This window comes from Eublepharis macularius, chromosome 4 (genome assembly GCF_028583425.1).
Source record: "Eublepharis macularius isolate TG4126 chromosome 4, MPM_Emac_v1.0, whole genome shotgun sequence".
Lineage (NCBI taxonomy): Eukaryota > Metazoa > Chordata > Lepidosauria > Squamata > Eublepharidae > Eublepharis > Eublepharis macularius.
The window spans coordinates 181,580,214-181,596,472 of NC_072793.1; the positions used below are offsets into that span (position 1 = coordinate 181,580,214).

The 16,259-nt window shown below is 45.0% G+C and overlaps 1 pseudogene; it reads left to right on the top strand.

Moving 5' to 3' along the window:
- The first annotated feature begins 1,684 nt into the window (after window positions 1-1,684).
- Window positions 1,685-16,259, top strand: part of LOC129326996 (zinc finger protein 208-like) — a 50,248-nt pseudogene continuing 35,673 nt past the window's right edge.

The following is a 16,259-nucleotide window of genomic DNA, read 5'->3' on the forward strand; positions in this document are numbered from 1 at the left end:
AGATCGCCATGCACCAGTCTTTGCCCCCTCCTGGGATGCAATATTAGCACCATGTCCAGAAATGTGGTTGTGTTATTCTGAGAGCACATTTTATTGTCCCACAACAGCACTAATTATATAATGATAACCTGCTTATAAAGAAGTACCTTTTTCTGTAGTTGTTCATTTTTTCAAACATTTCAACTTCTAAATCTTTGACTTCCTTTTTACTGAGCAATATTTTACCCCGATTTGTTGCTGCGTTTTGCCGATTGTGATAACACTAAATTATTGATGTTACATCAGCGCTATAGGACAGGCTAATTTTTCAACCAGTGCATGTTTTAGAGTTCTTCTCACTAATCTAAAAATTAAAGCTGTTTTATTCAATAGGGCTTACTCCCAGGAAACTGTTCTTAGTATTGCATTCCACCAAACTGGTAATAACATTTTTGACTTGTGAAATCTGAATTAAGTACGAACAAGAACAATTTTTAATAGAGGAATACAAGAAAGAGGAGAAGGGAGTTTCCTTCCTGTCTGCCGCCCTTCTTTTCTCCCCTGCTTCATCTCTGTTTTCCCGACCTCCCTTACACATCTCCTCCCTCCCTCTGATTTTCCATACTGTTCCTGTCAGAAACCCTGGATTGAACCACAGACTTTCGACAGGAGCTCTGCCACTGAGCAAGGGACCCTCCTTGGCTCTTCTCTTATCCCCAATGTTGCTTCTCCTCTCCTCCCATCTGCATTGGTCATAGAAGCGCTCTGGGAGAGGCACTGCATGCCCAAATACAAAGGCTGAAGAAGAGCGGGCAGCTGCCTGCAGGGATCTTTTCTCCATCATTTTCGACAATAGTTATGCTTGAGAAGGCAGGTGGAGTGACTTTCCTTGCTGGGGGCTCTCTAAGGCCCTTTTTTCTGGGCTGTCTTGAGAAAATCTAGAGTGATCAGCTGAGTGCCCTTCCCCCTTGGTCCTACCAAAAATAGCGAGTAACAGGGTCGAACCGCTGAAAAATCCTTTATAGCAAATTCTGCAGTGCTCAGGCGACCTTGCATATCGGACTAATAAGAAGAAAAAGCAAGCGGCGTTAAAGTGTTGCTTCTTTAATCTTCTAGTGTTTCACAATATGTTTTCTCAGGGGATCTAACAGGATAAAATTAAAATGAATAAACTAGTTTAATTCAAATAACACGCAATGCATTCAAGTCAGCAAGGCGACATTGGCGTTTCAAAGACGATTTAAGGTCAGTTTACAGAGAGACGTTCAGATCAGTTTCCAAGCCCAATCCTGAGCGGGGCCCAGGAGACCCTGAGCAAGGCAAAGGCCAGCCCCTCCCTCCTGCAGCCAAAGGGGGAGTAGTCCCCGCTGGCTGAGCTCTGCCGCCCTCTCAGCCCCTTTGAATCGGGCCACAGGGGTACCTGGGAAGTGTAGTTCCCAGTGGGGCAGCCCAGGGAAGGACAAACTCTGAAAGCCGAAAAACCCGCATTCCCTGCCGCTCCTCGCCTGGTCTGTCCTGCAGCGGGCTTTCCTAGGAGGCTTCTCAACCCAGCGAGGCAGCAGAGCCGGGAAACCTGCCCTTCCCACCCCCTTGGGCTTCCTCACGGCGTTCGGGCTCTGAGCGCGCAGAAACTACAATGCCCAGAAGGCCCCGCGTGCACAGAGCGCCCCCCCTCCGCTTTTCCCAGGCATCAAGGGGGCTGCAGAGGAGTTTTGGGCGGAATGGAGGACCAGGGCGGCTGGTTCCTCTCTCGGCTTCCCCGGGTGGAGGGAGACTTCGGCTTCTGCGTGTCTGCAGAGGAGGTGAGTTCAGGGCGGCATGCGCGGATCAGGGGCGAGGGGAGAGAAAGCACGTGTGAACGGGATGGAGGAGGAAGAGGGGCTGGAGGGGGAGGCATACCATGGCTGTGCGTGTCCCTCTCCTAAATCGCCTTTTCTAGGAGGGAAGGGGGGTGATGCAGGTCAGTAAATGAGGCTCCCTCGAGGCTGGGGAAGCGAGGAGGGAATTGCTTTGGAAAGCAAACATGCTCCAGAGTCAAAGGCCTGGGTGACATCTGCGAGAGGAAAGGGGTTGTTTTTGCACCCTTGGCTGCGTTCCCTGCCGCCAGCCCGCGTGGGTCCTATTCTTAACCTCTGCAAAATCAAAAACAGTCCAGTAGCACCTTTAAGACTAACCAATTTTATTGTAGCAGCTGTTGTAGGTGATGCTTTATAAGCCAAAAAATACCGCTTACAGTTCAAAGTGTGATCGTGGGAAGACAACAGGACTGGGAAAGGTGAGGGTTATGAGAGAAGGATGTGAGCAACTGCAGTTTGTGTAAATAAGGAAACCTTTCCTCTTTCACCATCATTGATGATACTATGAAATTTGTAAGCTATTTTTGCAAATCAGTTCTCAAGCAGCGTACAAAATAAAACAAAAGATGGAAGCAAAATGCAAGTTGATGTCAGAGTAATGCTAAACAAAAAAGCTGCAGAATAACAGAGCAAAAAGAGCAGGCAGGCAGAATGAAACTTAATTGGAAGCCCAGTGAAGCATACAATATTTTCACGACCATGCTTTTTGAAACTTATGCAAAGATGGAACCAAGCAGCTTTCTTGAGAGAAGGTATTCCAGCACCCAGGGTAACCACTGAAAAGGTCTTGCTGTGGCTAAAAGTGTGAACTGAGGAATGTCCTGTTTAAATCAGGTGTTGACCATGAAATCAGTGGAAGGGCATCGGTGAGCCCTGGCTCTTAGCCTCTGCATCCACCTCTGCATGGGCCCCTGGTCTGATCCAAGGGGGTCTCCTTGTCTGTTCCCACAGCCCCCTTGGCTCCCTTCGCTTGAAAAATTATAAGGGGCTCCCTGGCCCTGCGTGGCTTGGCGCACAAGCTAAACCCCAAAAAGGTGTAGCACGGCCATATATTGTGGTCCGAATTTTCAGCACCCTCCCTTCCTCTGCAAAAGAGCAGAGGGGCGTTCTCGGGAGAACCTGGGGCAGGACTACCCCCTTCCCTTTGATTTTGGCAGTGCAGCTCCCACTGGGATCCTGAACTTGGTGGTCAGTTTTAACTTTAATGCTACCTAAGGGAAACCTCCACGCATATCAAACAACAAGGAGAGAGCATAGCTCAAGGAGTCAAGGAGCGTACAAAAAGATTAATTTCCGTATATTTTGCTATTGGATATACATTTAATAAATCAGGATCACAATATAGACAGACACAGTCCATGCACAATCTATAATGTCCAGTATTCATCTATATTCTAGTAGTGAAATAATAATTAGCAGCACTAGACTATTCACCTTTGGTGAATCCCATTAGGAAAACTATACTTAAATATTGGCCATTGATTCAAGACATCCCGGACTGCCAGTTGCAACCCAGAATAGCACTACGGAGAACCAAGATTATCAGGGATGTACTCATGCACTCTGACTTACATCAGCAAGTGGCTCCTGTCAGTAATCTACCCAGAGGTCATCATAGCTGTGGCACTTGTTCAACATGTAATCTGGTGATGCCTAAGATCGAAGTATTAAATTTGAACTTACCTATATTGCCCTTTACTAACTGCAACACACAGAATGTATATTTGATTCGCTGCCCTTGTAATAAATTTTATATTGGAAATACAACGAGATCAATAAAAATACAACCCTGGATCTCACACCTGCCAAAGATCGTGGCCTGGGGTCAGTAGATCCAGGGTTTGTTGGTGGGGGTGGGGGGAGGAAATTGAATGCAAGACATGATGACCTTATGTAGGCCAGTTTATGTTTATGGAGCTGGATGCAAGCTTTAGACTAACACAGAAAACCTCAACAGACAAAAATATTTCAAGTGGAAACATTCTGTGCAAATCCAGTTTCCATGTATTTCTGGGGCACAAGGTGCAAGATAGCGCCGTAGATAGCTACACAATCAGTTAAGAGTTTCTTTAAATATTTAATTTAACAGCCCGGGTGGCATCTGTGTGAGGAGGGGTGTGTGTGTTTTTGCACACTTGGATGTGCTCCATGCTTGCAACCTGGGTGGATTTTGTCCTTAACTGCTCCATGGGCCCCTGGTCTGATCCAAAGGGGTCCCTCCCTGCAAAATTTAAGGGGCTCCCTTGCTTTGCATGTTTCACAAGCTAAACCAAAAGAGGTGTTTGGTCAGATTTGACAGTAAGAATTTTCAGCACATTCTGTGCCTTCCTCTGGAGTGTGATTCCAGTGGGCTTCATTGTCCACAAGACCTCTGAACTGGCAAGTGGTCCAAAGGTTTGTTTTCCACCCTCCCTGCCTGTCTTGCCTCCGCCTTCATGGCCTTTAGGAAGTCAACCCTCCCTCCCACTGCAAAAGAGCTGGGCAGAGTCCTCGCAATCCCGCTTAGAAAGCTTATTTGGGGGAATGTCTTTCCAAATGTCATGAAGAGGAGAAAATCTGGGTCAGGATGATCCCATTCCCTTTGATTTTGGCAGTGCCAGCCTATTTCTCTGATCCTGGACTCCATTTTAAGTATGGAAAGCACCAGAATATTATTTTTCAGGCACAAACCTGTGTCTCGCTGGAATCATTCCAAATGACATGTTCTCTGAAAAGAACGAGTGATGTTTGCTTTTGCCGATGTTTGCATTAGCTTATATGGACTGAGATGAAAATCAATTATTGGAAGAGGGCCAGATTCGGTCAAAATTGGCACAAAACCTGGAAGAAGAGAAGGGGGGCTGACGGATGACAAATACAGATTTCAAATGGACAACTTTTTCCTTTTTCTGACTCTTAAGATTCAAGACGTTAAAACACAGTAACTTTCACATCTACTCTTATGTCTGGAGAAGGAGAACACTGTGCACACATTAGCAATCATGAGAACACAATTTAAAGAGAGGAAAAAGAGTAAAATCCACAACAAGAAAGATTCTTTTAAGAGTTCTTTTGGTTTTAAGAGGAAACTCTGACAGTCCAGTCCAGTACATTTAGAAATGCTAGTCCAAGTCACTTAGGAACACTGCCTTGACTATAACATCACGCTGACACTAACCACATGATTGTTTTGCTGGAAACACATATACATGCATGCATATATCCATATATTCACAGCTCAATCAATCTCACTAACTCAACATGAAATAACTCAGCAATTACTATACATAGATCAATCACATAGGCCTTAACCATAAGGAACTAAGGATATACTGAACCAAACAAAATGGAGTCAAAATGAACCTTTGAATAGATACGTAGCAATAAGCTAAAATCTAGGGGATTTTTGCTGATACATGTTATTCATATGAGTAATGATAGCAAATACTAAGGGATCAGAATGACCTGACCGTTTTACAGATGTCACGATCTCAGCGCAAATTCTGCAAATGCTACAATTTTTAGGTGATTTCCAGTGCCTGAAATTCCAGTTACTGAAATTCATGTCCAGGCCTGTGTTGTATCCTTGCTGTCTCTTCATTTGGGGAAAATCCGCTCAGTTGAAGATACGTTAAAGGTCCCCCCTTTCGCATAGTAAACTGTTGGCTAAAGGCAAAGCTAACACTCCCACAGGGATCCTGAAGTTGGTGGTCAATTTTAACTTGCCTAGTCTTCACTTTCTTGTTATAGATTGGAATACCTCCCACTGCAATTTAGTAATTTTCCTGCAATATAGTGATCTTTCCCTTAACCCTTTCTGTTGTTTGAGAGCCAACATCTGTCCAGATGATGCAGTAGCTTACTTGTTTGAGGCTGTGTACAACCAGCAGCCATTCCATAATGTACAAATATCTGGAAAGCCCACCAAGGCAGCAGGCTTGCGCATGGGGTTCGGTGCCCTGGATCTCTCACCTGGCAAGTCCCAACGAATCTGGGGTCAATAGGCCATGGGATTGGGGGTGGCATTGAATGAAAGACATGATGACCTTATGTAGGGCAGTTTATGTTTACAGAGCCGGATGTAAGCTTTAGACTAACACAGAAAACCTCTACAGACAGAAATATTTCAAGTGGAAACATTCTGTGCAAATACAGTTTCCATGTATTTCTGGGGCACAATGTGCTATAGTGCAGTAGATAGCTACACAGACTCAACCAACAGAAGCCCAGTTCTATGCAACAATTTGAGTTTGTATTTCTTGGAGACTTTCAGTATCTTATACATGTCAGAGACTGAAGTACAGGAAAATGCCATTTGTTTGATGTTTGGTATTGATTTGATCAAGTGGCTGGCTGGTTGGATTCCGCTTTCTTTCTTGAACGCTCAGGAATGGGAGTCAATGATCAAGTGTGCAACATTTGCCTCTTTCAGAGCTTCCCAGTATCCTTTGAGGAGGTGGCCATGTTCTTCATGGAGGAGGAATGGGCTCTCCTGGATCCAGGCCAAAGAAAACTCTACTGGGAAGTGATGCAGGAAAACTATGATACCGTGGTGTCTCTGGGTAAGGAGCCTTTCCCTTTTATCCTAACTGCAGAATAGAAGGGGGGAGAGGCATCTTCTTTTGGTCCTCTTTGATTTCAAGACTCAAGTTTCATTGGCCGCAGAGGAAAGGTTGGAACTCCCAGCCCTGGGGATATTACAGTCCTTGAAAAAGAAAACATTCGGTACTTTCAGGCTGCAGAGAAATCGGTTGATGAAGAGGGCTCTGATCAAGAGATATGGACAATATTGGATTAGGTTCATGCTAGCAAATCCTTGCAGCTCATATTTCCTTCTCTGGTCTTTGTATTTTGACATGGATTGGCTCTGCAGGAGTCCTCTCCTTGTGTGATTGAAGCTGATGGGAGGAGAAAGGAGCTGGTCTTGCTGAGGAGGGCTCCTTGTTCCGTGGCAGAGCTCCTGCTTTGCTTGTTGAAAGTCACTGGTTCGACTCATGCCAATTTGGAAGGGGTTTAGAGAGGAGGGCCTTTGGCTGCAGGGCTGGGAAAGGCCCCTGGCTCAGGCCCTCTGCAGGCAGAACCCCCCCCCCCCCCCGCCCTTGGTTGGAGTGGAATCTGAGTTTTCTGTTGCCTCATAAAGTTGAGGAACAAGGAGATGGGATGCCAGCCAAGAGACGCTGTCACCAGGTTTGAAGTAATGAATGCGGATTTTTGAGTCAGAACTGCTTCCCCTTGTAACATTTCTCTTGTTTCTTGTCCAGCTGAGAGCAGGGGGTGCCAAGCCAACCTTGGGCCAGCCCCGTATTCACAGTATTTCAACTGCAGATTGATGAAACACACCCAAATACATTGGAAACCTCAGAAGATAATGCCAAATAAGCCAGTTTGATGTAGTGGTTAAGAGTGTGGGACTCTAATCTGGAGAACTGGGTTGGATTCCCCACTCCTCCACTTAAAGCCAGCTGGGTGACCTTGGGCCAGTCACAGCTTCTCGGAGCTCTCTCATCCCCACCCACCTCACAGGGTGATTGTTTGTGGGGATAATAATATAATTTGTAAACTGCTCTGAGTGGGTGTTAAGTCATCCTGAAGGGCAAGATACGAATTGAATGTTGTTGTGATGAAGATGATGAAGATGATGATGATGATGATGAAGAGCATTGTGTGAGTGCAGTCTTGATCTGCAGTGACATTTCTTATATACCACACAATACAAGAGAGAAAGTATCGGGAATATTTCTGTATTGCTTACTGAATGTGTGGGTGTGTTTGATTATAAATATTGTATAATTGACCACTGAGGAAGGCCTTAGGACCAAAAAACGTCTGGTCTGTTTTTGTGTTGGCCATTGAACTGTATCATCATCTGTGTTTGGAGAACATTTTAGCAATTTTTAACATATGCATGCAGCCTGCCTTTCAAGCCTTATGTTTTTAACTTGTTTTTAACCTATATTTTGTGCACATCTTTCTACATAAAAGGCAAGCCACATTCACGACAATGCACCTTTTATCCAGGTGTGCCTGCAGAGGATCGCCAGGAAAAAAAATTGCGTTGTGGCCAATTCAGCCTCCAGATGGCGCCATGGTGGCGCAATGCCCAGGAAAGCCAGCCTGCCCTCCTGGAGGGCACCATGGCGGCCAGAAGCCCAAACTTCCTGGGTTTTCTAGGGTCCGCATTTTAAAAAAAGGTCTCTGTTGCTAGTCCATAATAAATACCTTCATGGAATGTATTTTACATTTTAGGTTGTAACTTGGCCCCTCCGTTTCCCCCCTGCTTATTCCACACACCAATTCCGGAGCTCGCTAAAAAGAACAAGAGTCCAGTAGCACTCATAAGACTAACAAAATTGGCGGTAGGGTGTAGGCTTTCATGGGTCACAGCTCACTTCGTCAGATACAGCTAGAATGTGAGTCCTTCTGCCAACTTTGCTCTCATGTAGCTCCCAGCAACACCATCAGTGGACCCGACAACTTGAGCTATACCCTCTCAGGTTCATTCTCCTGCTCATCCTCTAATGATATTTATGCCATCAAGTGTCAGCAATGTCCTTCCACCCGCTACACTGGACAAACTGGCCAGTTCCTTCGACAAAGAATTAATGGACGTAAGTCTGACATTAGAAATCACAATGGGCCAAATTACAAGTGATGAATGACACAGGTTGGACACTTGTCAGCTTCCCTCAAGCTTTGATGGGAAATGTAGGCAGCTTGGCGGAATGTTGGACAAGTGACAGTTGAAAAGTCCGTTGGACAGCAGACGGAGAGCCAAGCTGCAAGACTAGGATGCCTACATTTCCCATCAAAACTTGAGGGAAGCTGACAAGTGTCCAGCCTGTGCCTTTTGTCACTTGTAGCTTGGCTCAATGTTTGAAAACTGGTGGGGAAACGTTTAACTTTCCAAGACATTCAGTTGCTAACCTAAAAGTATCAGTTATCCTGCAGAGAAATTCCAAAGGGAGATGAGACAGAGAGACTCCTGAATTGCAGCTGAAATGGAAGTTCAGATCAATGCATCCACCTGGATTGAATCGAGATCTAGGCTTCCTGACTCCTTACCAATGCTGATTTCTCCATACCCACTTCCTCTTTACATATCCCACCCTATCCAATCACTCCTGCTATTGTCATTCACTGGCTTTTGTCATTCAGCATCTGAAATCACTTCACACTCCAAGATACAAGGACAGATGGACTCACAGTCTAGCTGTACCTGAAGAAGCGACCTATGACTCACGAAAGCTTATACCCTACCACAAATTTGGTTAGTCTTGTAGGTGCTACCAGACTCTTGCTCTTTTCTATTGCTACAGGTAGACTAACATGGCTACTCATTTGTACACAGCTCGCTGTGCTCCTGTGTTTTCTTTTGAGTTCTGCTTGCCAAAGACGAGCAACTGTCCCTTCCATGCGGGATGTACTTCGCTTCTGCCCCCTCTGCCTCCCCACCGGGGACCCAAAGCAGCTGGCGTGGCCCTCTTCTCCATTTTATCCTCGCGTCTCCTCTGAGAGGTACGTTGGGCTGAGAGATGGTGGCTGGTCCGAGGTCACCCAGGGAGCATCCAGGGAAGCGTCCTGGGGATACAAAGCAGGTCTCTGAGGTAATACTCAGACGTTCTGATCGCTGCCCTGCACTGGCTCTGAGAGCTCCGGGAAGGGGCGGTTGAATCCCCTTCGTCTTATTTTCGAGTCTCCGTGTCTGAGCTTCCTTCTCACAGGCCATCTCCAGAAATCCCCTCCCCATTTATTCTTCTTTCTCCCTATTATAGAGGGGCGCTGTCTCACCTCTCGCTTTGCTTGCCGGCTCCAGTAGCCTCAGTGACTGCCATATTATTTTGGTTGGGGTATGCTCATTTGAGACATTTAACAGTATTTTGAATACTGAGTGAGCAGTTCTGACCGAGGTTGCCATCCTCCGGGGGGGGGGGGGGAATAAGCAAACAAGCCGTGAAATCTAACTAATAAATGCTTCTGTTATAATTCAATCACATTTATAGCAACATTATAATCAACTTAAACAAGAGAAACAATATGTATACAAGGTGGATGATTACAAATACAAAAGGCAGGTCATCATATAAACAGGCAGATTGCTGGTTTCCCGTTGCAGTTGTGTATCATTTCGTCTTTGCCGCCTCTCATTGTTTCTTTGTATGAGACCATATACACCGTTTCCCCAAAAGAATTGTATTGAAGACCTTCTTGCATGGTCACACTATAACCCTACTGGGACTTTGGTGGTTACTGTATAGACCTCTGGTCAACTTCAGGCATGAGCACTTTAATATTGTATAAGAATTCTTGTTGAATTATATTTTTATATGATGCCTGTCAGACTGTGGCTAGATAAGGCTCTCACTACAGGTTTCCCTTTAGAAGCAAACACGAGTCCATTGGTTGAATAAGGAAACTTTACTGCAGAAAAGGTCCATTATAGTCCACTGTCCTGAATAGGAGACTCAGGATGGTACATGATCATTGTTACCAATGAAGAGCAAGCATAAGGTACAGAGTAACAATACCCATCTGGATTAGCCTCCCCCCACAGTTCTCAAAACAACATCTCTCAGTCCTGGGAAGCTGCCCTCCGTCAAGGCCAATGCTTGGTGGAACGGTGTTAGACAAAACAGTCTCCTCCGGTGGGAATGCTGCCTGGGAACTGGTGCACCTGGGAAGAAAGCACTTAAACACTAGAAGCATTAGAAAATGGAGTCAGTACAGTTTAGATATACACTGGACCTGACAATGCCCTGCCTTTTGTATTTGTAATCATCCACCCTGTATACATATTGTTTCTCTTGTTTTAAGTTGATTATAATGTTGCTATAAATGTGATTGAATTATAATGGAAGCGTTTATTAGTTAGATTTCACGGCTTGTTTGCTTATTTTTCTCTGTACATTACTGTGATACTCTCTATTTCCTTACTATCCTCCAGGTGGGAGCTGGGGATTTCCCTGCACTAGCAGCTACCTCCATAGTAAACAGATTACTTCCGCTGGAGAAAATGGCTGCTTTAGAGGAAGGACTCTTATGGCATTATTAGCAAAAAAGCCAGTTGTGGGAAAAAAATACAAAGGGCTCTAGAAAGGGGAGGGCGGATAGGCAGGCATTCCCTGCTTCTCTGTCATTGATCTTGGCTGGTGAAGGAGGGAGTGGGCATTGCCACCTGCTCCACGCGTGATCTCAGCCATGTGAAGGGGGGGGGCTTTCCTACCTGCTCCATGCCTGATACAGGCTGGGTAAAGGGGGGTGGGCATTGCCACCTGCTCTGCTCCTGATCGCCGATGGGTAAAGGGGAAACAGGCATTGCCTTCTCCTCCACGCCTGATTGCAGATGGGGGAAGGGGGGTGGGTATGGCCGCCTGCTCAGTTCCTTATTCCGGTAGGTTGAGGGGAATGAGTATTGCCATCTGTTCCACTCCTTATCTTAGCTGGGTGAAGGGAAGAAGGGCATTACCTCCTGGTCTGCACCTGATGCCAGCCAGGTGAAGGTGCGGGGTGGGCATTGCCAACTGCTCCACTCATAACCCCAACTGGGTTATGGCAGTGGGGCAGGCATTGCCACCTGCTCCGCTCCTGATCCCAGCTGGCAGAAGTGGGAATGGGCATTGCCATCTGCTCCACTCCTAATACCAGCTGTGTTAAGACGAGGGGTGAGTATTGCCACCTGCTCCACTTCTAAAACCAGATGGCTTAAGGCAGCAGTGGGCATTACCACCTGCTCAATGACTTATCCCAGTAGATTGGAGGGGGTGGGCATTACCACCTGCTCCACTCCTTATCCTGACTGGGAAGGGAAGAAGGGTATTGCCTCCTTCTCTGTGCCTGCTCCTAGCCAGGTGAAAACATGGGGTGGGCATTGCCACCTGCTCCACTCCTGATCCCCCAGAAAAGAGCTACTTTGGGGCACACACTACGTAACAGAAGGCAGAAGCCCAGCCCCCCCCCCCCCCCGGATACAATCAACCAAAATTAACAAAATAAATTTAAATATAAAGTGCCAAAAGGGCTTCCAAAATACAAACGAATATCAATGCAAACAAATTTGAGTATATATACAGATACAAATTTCTGCAATGCCCAATGATGGGGGTCACAAATAACATATATAGAAAGTATACAGTCAAACATTTAAAGTTCCGCTCAATATTCCAAAAATGGCTTCTAATACCAGTTGGACCCAAATGCTAGGAAGGGATTCAGAGAAGTGTAGAAGCCTGCAGCGGTTCAGCAGATAGTTCAATCCAGAAAGCCATGCCTACGGTTTTGCCAGCATGTCAAAAGTCCATCCCGTTTTGCATTAATAGCTTCTTCACAGGCAATGTAATCTACAATGTAATCAAATAATTAGCCAAGTTAATTTCATACCACCATTAACCTCTGTATCGGACAAACTTAGTGATATAGTTCCCAGCAAGGTGATCCCAGCAAGGTATAGGGGGCGAGCATCACCATCTGCTCTGCTCCTTGTTAGCTTTGCCTTTTAGCCAACAGTTTACTATGCGAAAAGGAGGGATCTTTAATATATCTTCAACTGAGTCAGATTTTCCCAAATGAAGAGAGAGCAAGGATACAACACAGGTCTGGACATGAATTTCAGTAAGTTTTATTCAAATCATTTTGCATAGGTTACATAGACTTTAAGTATCGTGGTACAGCATGGTCTTAGCATTGCAATAGCTTGATTAACAATACAATCAGAATAAGGCATAGTAAATCATCTTACCAATCCTGGAGATGTCCCAGAGATTCTCGTTGATGGAAAGAATGGGAGAGCGCTTTGCCAATCTGAAAGGGAAAGGAGAGAGATAGCAAGGAGGTATTCCTTCCTTTCTCTCCTTCTAGCTTCTTAGACTCCATGGTTTTCTTGCTCATTTTTTATACAGTTTTGGCTTACATCATCCCATTCAAATTCACCAATGAGATTCTTCAGAGTCATTCCTGGCACTGGAAATCACCTAAAAATTGTAACATTTGCAGAATTTGTGCTGAGATCGTGTCATCTGTAAAACGGTCAGGTCATTCTGATCCCTCAATATTTGTTATCATGTATCAGCAAAAATCCCCTAGATCTTAGCTTATTGCCACGTTTCCATTCAAAGGTTCATTTTGACTCCATTTTGTTTGGTTCAGTATATCCTTAGTTCCTTATGGTTAAGGCCTATGTGATTGATCTATGTATAGTAATTGCTGAGTTATTTCATGTTGAGTTACAGTGAGATTGATTGAGCTGTGAATATATGGATATATGCATGCATGTATATGTGTTTCCAGCAAAACAATCATGTGGTTAGTGTCAGCATGATGTTATAGTCAAGGCAGTGTTTCTAAATGACTTGAACTAGTATTTCTGTCAGTTTGGACTGTTAGAGTTCCCTCTTGAAACCAAAAGCTCTTAAAAGAATCTCTCTTGCTGTGGATTTTCCTCATTTTCTTCTCTTTAATTGTGTTCTCATGATTGCTAATGTGTGTACAGTGTTTTCCTTCTTCAGACATAGGAGTAGATGTGAAAGTTACTGCATTTTAACGTCTTTGAATCTTAAAAGTCAGAAAAGAAAGATTGTCCGTTTGAAATAAGCCTCTGCGTTTGTTATTCGTCAGCCCCCTTCTCTTCTCCTAGGCTTTGTGACATGTCTGACCGAATTTGGCTCTCGTCCAATTATTGATTTTCGTCTATGTCCACAGAAGCTAATGCAAACATCGGCAAAAGCAAACAGTACTTGTTCTTCCCTGTTCAGAGAACATGTCATTTGGAATGGTGCCAGTAAAACATAATATTCTGGTGCTTTCCATACTTAAAAATGGATTCCCAGGATCATAGAACTAGGCTGGCTTCACTATACAGGAATACAACATCCTGATCCGATCTGGGTGAAGGGGGGGGGGGCATTTCCGCTTGCTCAGCTACTAATACTAACTGGGTTATGGTGGGGTGTGGGCATTGCCACCTGCTGCGCTGCTACTGCCAGCTGTGTTAAGGTGAGAGGTGGGCATTGCTACCTACTCCGCTCCTAATACCAGATGAGTGAAGGGAATGCGGGTATTGCCACTTGCTCTGCTCCTGATTCTGGCAGGATGAAGAGGGACAAGCACTGCTGCCTGCTTGGTGCCTGATCCCAGCTGGGTAAAGTGGGCCGGGCATTGCCTTCTGCTATTCCTGATCTCAGCTGGGTGAAGGGGGGGTGGGCATTACCACCTGCTCCACTCCTAATACCTGCTGCATCACGGTGGCAGGGGGCATTGCCACCTGCACCACTCCTTTTTTTTTAAGTATTTTTATTGGGTGAGTAAATTTCAATAATACAGTTTATTTTCAATTGCTACCCTCATTCCCATATCTCCCCACCCTTTCCCCTCCCCCCTCTATCTAAGACTTCCAACAGTTTTCCAGCCCGTAGCCTATCTATTATCTGTCACTACTATTAAATTTCTAAACATTCCATTAAACTATATAATATATGTTATATTAAAAAAGTTTTCATATCAAACTATCAATTAAGTCTCTAGCTTATCTCAAATTAAATAATTTGTTTAAAATTAAACATAAATCCAGGCTAGATTAACAATTATATTCATAAACTATCTCTTGTTATCTTTTGTAAAGATCACCATTCTCTCTCTTTTATACAATTAATAATTATCTAACAACCATAATTCTCCCTTTACGTCTCATTTTTTTCTATATATTATTTCAGTTTGCCCCACTCATTAAAAAATTCTTCTGGATTTTGTTCTCTCAGTTTTCTTGTCATTTTGTCCATTTCTGCCATGTACAGCAATTTCTGTGTCCAACTTTCAATAGATGGTACTTCTTGTGTCTTCCATTTCTGTGCATATAAGATTCTAGAATCATAGAATCATAGAGTTGGAAGGGGCCATACAGACCATCTAGTCCAACCCCCTGCCCAGTGCAGGATCAGCCTAAAGCATCTCTGACAAGTATTCATCCAGCCTCTTCTTGAAAACTGCCAGTGAAGGGGAGCTCACCACCTCCTTAGGCAGCTGATTCCACTTTTGAACTACTCTGACTGTGAAAAAGTTTTTCCTAATATCCAGTCGGTACCTTTGTGCATGTAGTTTTAGCCCATTGCTTCGCGTCCTACCCTCTGCTGCCAACTGGAACAGCTCTTTGCCCTCCTCCAAATGACAACCTTTCAGATATTTAAAGAGAACAATCATGTCCCCCCTCAACCTCCTCTTCTCCAAACTAAACATTCCCAAGGCCCTCAGCCTTTCCTCGTAAGGCTCAGTCTCCAGACCCCTGATCATTCTCGTCGCTCTCCTCTGCACCCTCTTGATTTTGTCCACATCCTTTTTGAAGTGAGGCCTCCAGAACTGCACACAATACTCCAGGTGTGGCCTGACCAAGGCAGTATAGAGAGGGGCTATGACCTCCTGCGATTTCGATGCTATGGCCCCTTTGATACAACCCAGGATTGAATTAGCCTTTTTTGCCACCGCATCACACTGACTGCTCATATTCAGTTTACAGTCCACTCTTACCCCAAGATCCCTTTCACATATACTACTGCCCAGAAGTGTATCCCCCATCCAGTATTTGTGCTTCTCATTTTTGTGGCCCAGATGTAATACTGTGCACTTGTCTTTGTTGAATTGCCTCCTATTCACAGCTGCCCACTTCTCCAGAGTATTCAGGTCTTGTTGAATTTTAATTCTATCTTCTTGGGTGTTTGCTACTGCTCCCAATTTGGTATCATCAGCAAATTTAATGAGCAGCCCTTCCACTCCTTCATCCAGATCATTGATAAAAATATTGAAAAGTACCGGGCCCAAAACCGAGCCCTGCGGCACCCCACTGGACACCTCCCTCCAATCTGATGAAACACCGTTGACCATCACTCTTTGAGTGTGGTCCTCCAACCAGTTCCCTATCCACCGAAATGTCCTATAGTCTACTCCACAGTCTTCCAGTTTGCCCATCAGAATGTCATGGGGGACCTTATCAAAAGCCTTACTGAAATCCAGATAAATCACGTCAACAGATTTCCCCCGATCCATTAAGCTGGTCACTCGATCAAAGAAGGAAACCAGGTTGGTCTGGCAGGATCTGTTAGGAACAAAACCATGCTGACTTCCCTGGATCACTGAGTGGTCCTTCAGATGCTTACAGATTGATCCCTTTAAAATCTGTTCTGATATCTTCCCAGCAACAGAAGTCAGACTCACCAGCCTGTAGTTTCCTGGGTCATCCTTCCTCCCTTTCTTAAAGATTGGGATAACATTTGCTCTTCTCCAATCCTGTGGCACATCCCCAGTCCTCCAGGAGGCCTTGAAGATGATGGACAGGGGTTCTGCAAGTTCTCTGGAAAGTTCTTTCAGCATTCTTGGGTGCACCCCATCTGGCCCAGGGGATTTGTATTCATCCAGTGCAGCCAGATGCCTCTCCACTACCTCTCTGTCAATGTCAATTAGCCACTC